This window comes from Schistocerca americana, chromosome X (genome assembly GCF_021461395.2).
Source record: "Schistocerca americana isolate TAMUIC-IGC-003095 chromosome X, iqSchAmer2.1, whole genome shotgun sequence".
NCBI lineage: Eukaryota > Metazoa > Arthropoda > Insecta > Orthoptera > Acrididae > Schistocerca > Schistocerca americana.
The window spans coordinates 487223305-487236621 of NC_060130.1; positions in this window are offsets into that span (position 1 = coordinate 487223305).

The window sequence follows — 13317 nt, forward strand, 5'->3', positions numbered from 1 at the left end:
GTGTGAAGTGGTAAGTAAGAGTCACACTAGTCCTTGAGGCACATGACATTATTATTATTATTTCTTTACTTTCTCACACGTTAAGTCTGGTTAAAAATGGAAAGTGACGCGGACCTTGATCAAGCGTCACTTCCTTTTAACTGTACGGTATATGTTATATTGCATTTAGGAACTTTCGGGTAATTGAACATGTATCAATACTTACGGATTTCTGTAGTTGTACATATAAGTTTGGATGTAGCTGTATTGCATTGATGTACTGGTGGATATTGTGTGGTATGACTCCTGTAGTTGATAGTATAATTGGTATAATGTCAACTTTATCCTGATGCCACATGTCCTTGACTTCCTCAGCCAGTTGGATGTATTTTTCCATTTTTTATCCTGTTTTCTTTTGTATATTTGTTGTATTGGGTATGGATATTTCGATTAGTTGTGTTAATTTCTTCTTTTTATTGGTGAGTATGATGTCAGGTTTGTTATGTGGCGTTGTTTTATCTGTTATAATGGTTCAGTTCCAGTATTATTTGTATTCATCATTCTCCAGTACATTTTGTGGTGCATACTTGTATGTGGGAATGTGTTGTTTTATAAGTTTATGTTGTAAGGCAAGCTGTTGATGTATTATTTTTGCTACATTGTCATGTCTTCTGGGGTATTCTGTATTTGCTAGTATTGTACACCCGCTTGTGATGTGATCTACTGTTTCTATTTGTTGTTTGCAAAGTCTGCATTTATCTGTTGTAGTATTGGGATCTTTAATAATATGCTTGCTGTAATATCTGGTGTTCATTGTTTGATCCTGTATTGCAATCATGAATCCTTCCGTCTCACTGTATATATTGCCTTTTCTTAGCCATGCGTTGGATGCGTCTTGATCGATGTGTGGCTGTGTTAGATGATACGGGTGCTTGCCATGTAGTGTTTTCTTTTTCCAATTTACTTTCTTCGTATCTGTTGATGTTATGTGATCTAAAGGGTTGTAGAAGTGGTTATGAAATTGCAGTGGTGTAGCCGATGTATTTATATGAGTGATTGCTTTGTGTATTTTGCTAGTTTCTGCTCGTTCTAGAAAGAATTTTCTTAAATTGTCTACCGGTCCATAATGTAGGTTTTTTATGTCGATAAATCCCCTTCCTCCTTCCTTTCTGCATAATGTGAATGTTTCAGTTGCTGAATGTATGTGATGTATTCTATATTTGTGGCACTGTGATCGTGTAAGTGTATTGAGTGCTTCTAGGTCTGTGTTACTCTATTTCACTACTCCAAATGAGTAGGTCAATATTGGTATAGCATAAGTATTTATAGCTTTTGTCTTGTTTCTTGCTGTCAGTTCTGTTTTCAGTATTTTTGTTAGTCTTTGTCTACATTTTTCTTTTAGTTCTTCTTTAATATTTGTATTATCTATTCCTCTTTTTTGTCTGTATTCTAGATATTTATAGGCATCTGTTTTTTCCATCGCTTCTATGCAGTCGCTGTGGTTATCCAATATGTAATCTTCCTGTTTAGTGTGTTTTCCCTTGACTATGCTATTTTTCTTACATTTGCCTGTTCCAAAAGCCATTTTTATATCATTGCTGAATACTTCTGTTATCTTTAGTAATTGGTTGAGTTGTTGATTTGTTGCTGCCAGTAGTTTTAGATCATCCATGTATAGCAAATGTGTGATTTTGTGTGGGTATGTTCCAGTAATATTGTATCCATAATTTGGATTATCTAGCATGTTGGATAGTGGGTTCAGAGCAAGGCAGAACCAGAAAGGACTTAATGAGTCTCCTTGATATATTCCACGCTTAATCTGTATTGGCTGTGATGTGATATTATTTGAATTTGATTGGATATTAAGTGTGGTTTTCCAATTTTTCATTACTATGTTTAGGAACTGTATCAATTTAGGATCTACTTTGTATATTTCCAATATTTGTAGTAACCATGAGTGGGGTACACTATCAAAAGCTTTTTGGTAATCAATGTATGCGTAGTGTAGCGACCTTTGTTTAGTTTTAGCTTGATATGCCACCTCTGCATCTATTATCAGTTGCTCTTTACATCCTCGTGCTCCTTTGCAACAGTCTTTTTGTTCTTCATTTATAATTTTGTTCTGTGTTGTATGTGTCATTAATTTCTGTGTAATGACTGAAGTTAATATTTTGTATTTTGTTGGTAGGCATGTTATGGGGCGATATTTAGCTGGGTTTGCTGTGTCTGCTTGATCTTTAGGTTTGAGATAAGTTATTCCATGTATAAGTGTGTCAGGGAATGTGTATGTGTTTGCAATGTAACTGTTAAATAATTTAGTTAGATGTGAATGTGTTGAGGTGAATTTCTTTAGCCAGAAATTTGCTTTTCCAGGGGCTTTCCAATTGTGAGTAGAATTAATTGCTTGGGTGACTTCATGTTGCAAAATCATCACTTCAGGCATCCGTGGTATCATCTTGTATGAGTCTGTTTCTGCTTGTATTCACCGTGCATGCCTGTTATGTTGTACCGGGTTTGACCATATGTTGCTCCAGAAGTGTTCCATGTCTGTTATGTTTGGTGGATTGTCTATTTTAATGTGTGTGTTATCTATTGTCTGGTAAAATTTCTTTTGGTTTGTGTTGAATGTTTGGTTTTGTTTCCTTCTACTTTCACTTTTTTTGTATCTTCTAAGTCGTTTGGCCAATGCTTGTAATTTCTGCTTCTTTTCATCTAATTGCTCTATCGCTTCTTGTTGAGAGATTTTACCTAACCTTTTTGGTTTTTTTTCTGACATTTCATTTCTTATAAATTGTGTTAGCTGTCCGATGTCTTTTCTCAGTTTTTCTATTCTGATCTGTAGCCTGTGTTGCCATGCTGGTTTTGTGGGTTTCTTGTGTGTGTTGGTTGGTTCTGATCTCTGCCTAGTGTGTATATTTAGTGTAGTGAGTGCTCCTCTATAAACCAGTAGTTGTAACTCTTCCATAGTTGTGTTTTCATTTATTTTGTTGTGTATGATTGTGTTGATAGTTTTTATTGTTGATTCGACTTGTGGGTTATTTGGCGGTCTATGCAAGAATGGTCTAATGTCTGTATTTGTGTCTTTGTATTCTATATATGTCAGCTGAAATTTTTCTTCTATATCTAACATGTGTGTCACTTCGTGTTCTGTTTGTGCTTGTTCTGGTGGCTGTCTTAAGATTTCGTTTTCCTCTGATTGTTTAATTGATGCGTGTTGTTCTTTGTTTGTTTGCTCTGGGATGTTTGAGTCCATTACTGTATTTTCTTCTTCTTCTGATTGCACATTATTTTGTTCTAGTATTTGTTGTACTTGTTGTTTGATGTTTTCTAATTCTGACTGGGGTATCCTGTTATTTTTGATTATTACACGGATCTGATCAGCTAGTCGTTGTTCTGTTAAAATTTTTAATTCTGGATATCTGGTAATAAATGTTCTGTATACTTGTGATCTGTATCCAGTTGTGTTGGTTCCTAGGTTTGTTGCTTGGTAATAACAGAACATGAGGTGTCGATTAACTTCATCTGACCATCTCATCCTCTGTCTGTTTTCCTTCTAGGGTGGTTGCAGGAAGCATATTCTGCAAAACACCTCTCTTTGGATTTAAATCATTTTCCAGTTGGCTAGCAGTGTCGTTACCGTTGTGGGCGGGCATAGGGTTCAAGCGTCGTCCCCGACCATGACGGCGCTTGTCCGAGGCTTCTTTAGTTCTGTCCTGAACCAACTAATCACACTAAAAGGGGGGTTAGCCCTATTAGTGGTTTGTTCTTTTCGTCGTCTTTTACGACTGGCAGAACATACCGGAGGCCTATTCTTTTCCAGGGCCTCCACGGGAATTGTTATTATTACTATTATTATAATTATTATTATTATTACCATAAGAAACTTGTGTTTCGTACGGACGATCTCTCACACGTCAGTGTTCCTCTACTTGCCGAAGAATATTAATATACGTTTCTGACATATGTAGTTTGATGATGACTACAGATGCTGTAGGTATTTCGAAGACATGTTTAAACATATAAAAAGAACCTTTTCATCTATAAACAGGAGTGGCTTTTTCGGAAATACCATAGTATGGCATTTTATTTACCTTTCTGTAACTATTTTGGTCCGAAGCTCAGTATCAAGCCTGACATGTATCTGCTGCTCACATACTACATGGTAAACCGACAAGATTGTTGACATACGGTATCCAGTGTATACGTGCCTTCTTGTGACATGTGCTACGAGAGTGACTATCGGGTACCTCACTGAAGACGATCTTGATGGTTTACATACACACATGAAATATTTCATGACGAGGGCGGAAATTTTTCGCTTCAGCTGTGAGGAGTTGATTAGTTATAGTTAGATCAAGTATGTCTGTGTTTTTCGATCAGGTCTGCTTTTTATGGTCATAATTTGTTTTGACGTATTCACAGTCATTTAACACGATTAGTGTCCGAAGGAAGATTGACAGGAACCAATACACTCGAGTGCCGTTCTAGGCGCAGTTCCGGTGCATACTTTAGTCGCACTAGAAATATTTGAATCTCATACAGAAACTCTGAGCAATTATTATAAAGAATAACATGAACGATCAATACGAACATGAACGATGAATATCTAGCGACGATCTACGTCAATTTATATAGTTAAATTCGCCTCTTAAAGTATTTTACTGAAAAAATTACCTTGACATACCTAACAGTCAAAGCAAGATTCGTTGCCTTTTGCCGTAGTGTTTGCTGCTTGGTATGGATAAAAATGTAAATATCTTATGACCTTTATTGGTTCAAATGGTTCAAATGGCTCTGAGCACTATGGGACTCAACTGCTGTGGTCATAAGTCCCCTGGAACTTAGAACTACTTAAACCTAACTAACCTAAGGACAGCACACAACACCCAGCCATCACGAGGCAGAGAAAATCCCTGTCCCCGCCGGAAATCGAACCCGGGAACCCGGGCATGGGAAGCGAGAACGCTACCGCACGACCACGAGATGCGGGCTGACCTTTATTGACCGAAAGTAGTTGAAGGAATATAAATAAAATTAGTTACAGCTACTGAGAAACAAATGAATGCCTTTTCTGTTATTTGTAAAAGCTGCTGAGAACAAAACGAACAGAGATTAGACATACACCAATACTCTTTCTACTCACCCTGACTTACGTTTCCTTGTGTCTCCGTAAAACGTTCAAGGGCAGTACTATATAGCATCAAACACAGAAAATGGAGGACGTTGTTTAGTTTACCTTGCCTCTCTTTAGTACACATTTCACAACACACCGAAACGCCATACAAGCAATAGAAGTTGACACGACGCGCTGTTGGAGACTACCCGATTCGCTGGTACATGGCGACACAGGACATCAGCACTCACGCACCCATGTCTCGACCATAAGCACGACGTACTTCCTCCGACAACTCACTGTACAAATGTACGGACCGGAGGCGCCAACCAGCAAAAGACTGTCGGATTGTCAGTAGTACGATGCTATATGTTACAGATTTTGGAATTTGCTTCAGTTTCACTATTTTACCTTCATTCTTGAAGACTGATACGGTAGCAAGGAAATTTCGTTTTGCCGTCGAAAATCTTTTTTATAAATCCGTAAGAGCCAAATAAGAAGTTGGTTTGGGAAATGCCTTTCATAGCCTTTAAGCAGCTTTACATAAACTGATATTTAAAGCTATTTACCGATCTTACACCACCACAAGGTTGTTTCATCGAATTTATTAACGTGTACTGGAGCACTAATAATGTAGCCATCCTCATGTATATTCATGGCGAATGCTTGAGCACAATCTGTTACTGCAGCAAAGTGCGAAGGAATCAGACTACTTGTGAAAGGCAGTTTTTAATAGGGGAGACCTGACATGGTTAATTATTTTCGTTATGTAATTCTAAGAAATCAGCAGTGCGTGCAATATCAGTCAACTTTATCTTGTGCGGAAGTATAAAATAATTAAGGACACATATTTTGCGTGAAGACAGGGAGTTTAGCTGTGTTTGACAATAGCCAAACCGTCGTTAACAGCTTTACTTCATATAGAGTAAGAGTACTAGTAACAGCAGTAAATAATTAAGATATGAAAACTTAAAAGGTAAGTATTTAAAAAACGGAGAACCAACTAATAATTCCCACCTGTGTCACACTTTCTCTGTCTTAAATCGTCGATACGCAACATTCTGCGTAGGAGCAAAAGTTTTCTGATAATTTCTGAAATCTTGGAGCGTCGAAACTGGCAAAGTGACTCCTAATTTTAAGGAAGACATTCTGGCAATAGTAAAAATTATTTCAAATACTATTAGAGTGGAATACGAACTTCATTCTGTTTGTCTTCAAAGGTTTACCTGAGGAAGTTCAAGTCATGCGCAAAGCTTCCTTCGTTTCTTATTCGGTCTGAGCCATTTCCTGTGTCAAGAAACTTGACGTCGACCAAGGGCTAAACCCTACCCAATGGAATGTAACGCCTATAATCACTTTAACAAGGCACTCAATCCCATTATTCAAACATTAACAATATTCGGTGCGTTAAAAGTGCGAACGTTAGAAGCGCCGTAAAATTAATTTGGTATTCTGGTGTTCGTCGTATTTATTGAGTCATCTTAAAAATGTCTGACGTGAGGAACGTTCATTATATATCAGAGTTAAAACGTTATCTTATCTACTAGTATGGCAATTCATAGCTTCCCATTACTTATTTGTCTAGGCAGCTGAATTCAGACAGGTTCGTACTAATAAATTCTATTTTGAAATGTAAATTTTCTTTGCTAGATATTTTATAGTGAAATATTATGCATATAATCGAGTTGTGATAGTTTAAACGATAATAAAGGGAGATATTTCATCTAGTAAGAACCAGCAATCTGGTTATCACGTGAAACGGACTGAACTCGTTTAGAAACGACTGTGCTTACTATTACTGCAAACGATATGTTTTTGTTTTGTTTTGTATTAGCTTTGACAATGACATTGCTAATAAGGAACTACTTTATGAAGGAAAAAAAGAACTGAAATTCTCCCTTTCTCGTGTTAGTTGTCAAAACGTGCAGGGAGATCACATCTAGAGTATTTAAAATATCTTAGTTACAAACCCGCTCACAAACATACTGAGAAATTACTTATACCGGGAGAACTAAAAGAAAAAAAATGAAAAATTAATTTATCGAAATATATTGCCTACAGTGCATGTGATTGAAACAGAAAGGCTGATAAAGAAACAGGATTCTGTTAGCAATGGATTTTTTCTCCTAAATTAGTTGCACTAAGATGTCCGGGAATTACAACCAGCTGTTTAAACCGACGTATTAGATGGTGCAAACTGAACTGCAACTACTCCACAATACAGAGTATTATTCAACTGAAGAGCCTCCATCAGTGAAAAACGTAAATTATCACGAAATAACTTTTTCTCAATCTGCTTCTGTGACTGTAATCCCTTCCCAACTAGCCAACCCTAATCTACGATAGAATGTATTTTAGGTACTCCCCTAAGAATAGTTAAAATCGTGTTCTATGTGCGCACGAATTTCAGTCTCCAGGAAAATAATAAGACAGCCCCCGTTATCCATATATGTGAATGATTCGTCCGATACAGTGGGCTGCAAATAGAGACTGAGGAGACACGATGCTGTTTTGTAAAGAAAGTGTTGTGGTTGAGTGACTGCGGGGGATTTGAAATAACTAGGACAGAATGTCTATTTGGTGTTATACATAGCACTTTGATGCAAATTAGGATAAATCAAAATAAAAGCGGATAGGTAGGAGAAACACTCCTATAATGTTTGAACACTATATTAGTGGTATAGGCATGACTCAGTGACGTCAATTAAATATCTAAACGTCACGTTGTGAAACAACAAGAAGTGGAACGAGCGCCATGTCCGTATCTACGTGCAGGGCATTTCGGCTGTAGTCTATGGAGCCTCACCACTAAGGGGCCTGCACCACAAACATTTACAATTTAAAAGTCTTTGTTTTAATTCTGTGGTGTGGGATCTCATAATTGTCGAAGACGTAGACGTTGTTATTTTATCTTGGCTAATTCGGCTGAATTGAGTGAGCACTCACCTTTGAAACCTCCCTCTCTCCCTTGTGTCAAATTCCTAGTGGATCCCAGTCAAAGAGTTGTCGTTTAGCTGCCAAAATCACCGGGGCTTTAAAAAATGAATGTTTATGGAATTTTGGCAGTTAGGGGTGAGTATGATTTCTAGCAAAACAGTTTCGTTCCATATATCATTTCAACAAAATTCATTTCGCGAAACATAACTTATAAGATTATATGACCACCGCGAGCGTTTTAATAGAAAATTCAAAAGTCAAATAAAAATATGTATTTAAAAATGCGAATGTAATAACTGTACTCCTGCCAACTGGAATAAACTTCAAAATTCACTCAGGACCCAATTACAGCGTTTTAAGGGCTGTATGCACCATTTTAGCGCATTTCACACAACCGCTTTGACGGATGTAGCCATCATTATAGGCGAATAACAACAACGTAACAGCAAAAAAAAAGGTACCACTCTAATTATACTTTTTTATATTTTTATGTCTAATCTATTATTTCTGGCCACCATAAAATACAATCTGTTCGTCGTAAAAAGAAAGATTTTTTTAATCTCAACAATTCATTAAATTATAAATTGCAAAGTAACATTGTATATCTTTAAATAACAAACCTTCAATGCTGCGTTGTAGAATATTAATTCTAAAATTGCCCTAACATGCTATTTCTTCGGTTTAGTTGTAACAAAATCTCTTGTGGCTGTACCCACACCACAGATTCAGTAAGGGCTCCATAGATTCTAGATATCTGATGACCACGTAAGGTATGTTGCAACTATAAACGAGGTCGCACGGAACACTTGTGCAACCAATTTTCTAGTGTTCGAGTGTTAATGATCCCCACTAGGCCAGATTACATGAAGACATCGAAACAATTGAGAGGCGTGTCAGTAGATCAGCAGGTGGTTCGGTCAGTACGGGTGTTGCGGAAACGCTCTGTGGTCTTACGAGTGGACCATGTGGCAATACATTTCTAATTTTTTATATTTATGGTAAGTCCGCAGCTCGTGGTCGTGCGGTAGCGTTCTCGCTTCCCACGCCCGGGCTTCCGGGTTCGATTCCCGGCGGGGTCAGGGATTTTCTCTGCCTCGTGATGACTGGGTGTTGTGTGCTGTCCTTAGGTTAGTTAGTTTTAAGTAGTTCTAAGTTCTAGGAGCCAGTCATGACAAAACTCTACCATCTGGTCAGCAAGATGTATGAGACAGGCGAAATACCCTCAGACTTCAAGAAGAATATAATAATTCCAATCCCAAAGAAAGCAGATGTTGACTGATGTGATAATTACCGAACTATCAGTTTAATAAGTCACAGCTGCAAAATACTAACGCGAATTCTTTACAGACGAATGGAAAAACTGGTAGAAGCGGACCTCGGGGAAGATCAGTTTGGATTCCGTAGAAATGTTGGAACATGTGAGGCAATACTAACCTTACGACTTATCTTAGAAGAAAGATTAAAAAAAGGCAAACCTACGTTTCTAGCATTTGTAGACTTAGAGAAAGCTTTTGAAAATGTTAACTGGAATACTCTCTTTCAAATTCTGAAGGTGGCAGGGGTAAAATACAGGGAGCGAAAGGCTATTTACAGTTTGCACAGAAACCAGATGGCAGTTATAAGAGTCGAGGGGCATGAAAGGGAAGCAGTGGTTGGGAAGGGAGTGAGACAGGGTTGTAGCCTCTCCACGATGTTATTCAATCTGTATATTGAGCAAGCAGTAAAGGAAACAAAAGAAAAATTCGGAGTAGGTATTAAAATTCATGGAGAAGAAGTAAAAACTTTGAGGTTCGCCGATGACATTGTAATTCTGTCAGAGACAGCAAAGGACTTGGAAGAGCAGTTGAACGGAATGGACAGTGTCTTGAAAGGAGGATATAAGATGAACATCAACAAAAGCAAAACGAGGATATTGGAATGTAGTCAAATTAAATCGGGTGATGCTGAGGGAATTAGATTAGGAAATGAGACACTTAAAGTAGTAAAGGAGTTTTGCTATTTGGGGAGCAGAATAACTGATGATGGTCGAAGTAGAGAGGATATAAAATGTAGACTGGCAATGGCAAGGAAAGCGTTTCTGAAGAATAGAAATTTGTTAACATCGAATAGAGATTTAGGTGTCAGGAAGTCGTTTCTGAAAGTATTTGTATGGAGTGTAGCCATGTATGGAAGTGAAACATGGACAATAAATAGTTTGGACAAGAAGAGAAGGGAAGCTTTCGAAATGTGGTGCTACAGAAGATTGTTGAAGATTAGGTGGGTAGATCACGTAACTAATGAGGAGGTATTGAATAGGATTGGGGAGAAGAGAAGTTTGTGGCACAACTTGACTAGAAGAAGGGATCGGTTGGTAGGACATGTCCTGAGGTATCAAGGGATCACAAATTTAGCAGTGGAGGGCAGCGTGGAGGGTAAAAATCGCAGAGGGAGACCAAGAGATGAATACACTAAGCAGATTCAGAAGGATGTAGGTTGCAGTAGGTACTGGGAGATGAAGAAGCTTGCTCAGGATAGAGCAGCATGGAGAGCTGCATCAAACCAGTCTCAGGACTTAAGACCACAACAATAACAATAAGTTCTAGGGGACTGATGACCATAGATGTTAAGTTCCATAGCGCTCAGAGCCATTTGAACCATATTTATGGTACATGAAGTTCAGAAGTCAAATATTAGCCTCCCAAAATTGTTAGATACAACTCTTAGAAATGCTCGAGATAATTGACTTTAAAGTCACCCGACCGTCGTTAATTTGTTAAAGCAAGGACGATTTTTTTCTGCAGGCCACGTGGCTGTGTGGTAGGATGTTCGCCTGCTATGTGGTGATTTTAGGTTCGATTATCGGCTGATGCAAACTTTTAAACAGAGGCGCATGTTCTGCTAGCAAATCCCTGAAGTTTAAAACAAATAAAGATGAAAAAAAGCAGCGACCGATACTGGTAATCGCTGGTTCGAGCCTCGTTTCGGTCATTATTCTTTGTTTTTTTTTCGTTCATTTCGAACATCTACGTCATTTAAATTTAAAATTCATCAAATATCTGCTAATTAATAGATATGTAATTGTCATTTTTATGAAAAATGTACGTATTCTTATTTCTGATTATGTATCGTATACAAAAATACGGTTTTCGTTGCAAATATCAGTTCTTAATTACTGATCTCTTACAAGGGATTCTTTAAGTTAAAAAAACATTAAAAATTAAATCCTTTTCAGCATTACGTATTTTACGCTTCAGGGAAATGTGCATGCAACGTGCACCTTTGTTTAAAACTGTGAATAGCTGGGAATTGAAAGAACTGAACACAAGTAGTAGCCCATTCTACCACACACCCACAAGGCCTGTCGAGAAAAGTCGACCTTACTTTAGCATATTAAAGATGGCTGAAAACTTCAAAGTCGATTACCTCGAGAAATTTTGGGAGTTGCATCAAACTGCTTTTGCAGATATATTTTTTGGTTCTGTACTCCTCGTACCATTTATACAAAGAAATACAAAAATTCGATTTCCCTGTGGCTCACTTGTTCGATGGGAATCCTCGGATGGAAGGAGAGTATTTTTTCTTTTTTTCGTGGAATGCTGCTGAAGTAGATTAAAGAACGAGCATTTCTGGCAGACTAAAGAACAATTCTACTGCCTCCGACAGTTATTTCGGGCTTGTACTGAGACACAGAGGCGGAGTAATTTTTCTCTCGCTCCGTCTGCGAGTGGAAGAGAAAAGGGAATGACTAGCAACGGCACAAATTACTCTCTGCCACACACTGTACAGTGATTTCCGGAGTATGTATTGAGATGTATATATAACAGGTCATCATAAAGTTTCCGTTCGAGGTCCATACAGTCCAGAATCGGTAGGCCAATCAGGCAAACTCATCGTGAAAAGTGAGATGATCGTCCCACTGACGAACCAGGTTAAGATACCCGTTTCGTAAAACACCGTGTACTGCTGCGTAAAGAAACCGATAATTACCTCCTGCCCGTCGTCGTCCGAAAAGAATCGTCGACCCTTCAAGGCCTTTTTTAAGGGGCCGCATGCGTGATAATCGCACGTGGAGAGATCAGGAATACAGGGCGGGTGCCTGAGTCTCCCATTTCAGTTGGCGTAACTTCTGCGTTACGATGATGATGAGGCTGGCCTCTCAGATCGACCAGTGCCTTGTGTCGAATCGCGACCAGCACGGAACTTGGCGCACCATTCCACAACGGTGGTTTTCGACAAATATTTTGCTCCATACATATTTTTCATTCTCCGATGGATGTTTATCGGTGTTTCTTCATTGGCAGCCAAGAAAACGATAACAGCACGTTGGTCTTGTTTCGACGCATTTGGTAATAACGTTGCCATTGTTCACGTGTCCGCATTTACCGTACGCATGGCAGAAAGACACAAATGCTACAGTAACACCTTGCCTACATGTCGGGGCTTATGTACCCCCATCGGAGTCGCGCTACGTTGCATATTCGCTGCAGCAACGTCCTCAAGCGGAAACTTCTTGATCGGACGTCATACGCTGTATGCCTTGTTAGATGTAAAAGAGGGCCTGATGTCGCCTATCTTTTCAGATGACAGAATTCATTAGAAACGCAAAGAACAATATAATGTACAATCTACTGTATTAATTTATTTCGTTAACCAGGTTTATCTTAAAAGGCCATCATCAGACTTAAGTCAGTGACAATCCGATGCGACCCTAAAGCCCACCACCTGCCGTTCATTAGCTTTCGGAGTAGAGAACTAAATACAGACACATAGACTGCATCTGAATATGGACTGGCTTCCAACAACGGTATGGTTTCAGAGGAATAAATACGGCAATAATAAAGGTAAATATTAAACAAGCTTATCACTTTTCCTGGTCCTGAGATTAGTCCTAACAGCATTTCGACAGTGAGTTTTGGGATGGAGTCTAAGATCTGATGAGAACGGAAAAGAGTGGGACATATTCTTAATTCGTTTGGAGCGAGTGCACGAGCATGTGGAAACTGTAAGTTGTGTTGGACGGTCTGCAGTTTGAACCACAATCTTCAGTAAGTTGGAGTGCAGGCTGTTTCGGTATGTTATCTATTCTTTCAACGAAGGGCACGTGCCACCTGGCGAAAATATGAGCAAGTTGGCTGAATTGCATCTTTTGTAAATCAGCCCTACATTCCCATTCTGCTGTTATTACTCACTTAATCGAGGAGAAATTCTCTGCACAATTACATTGGTGATTAAGATAAAAGTAGTCCTGAAAATATTCGTAGGTCTGACAAGAAATAAATTATCTTGGTTAATGTACAGGACAATTGCTC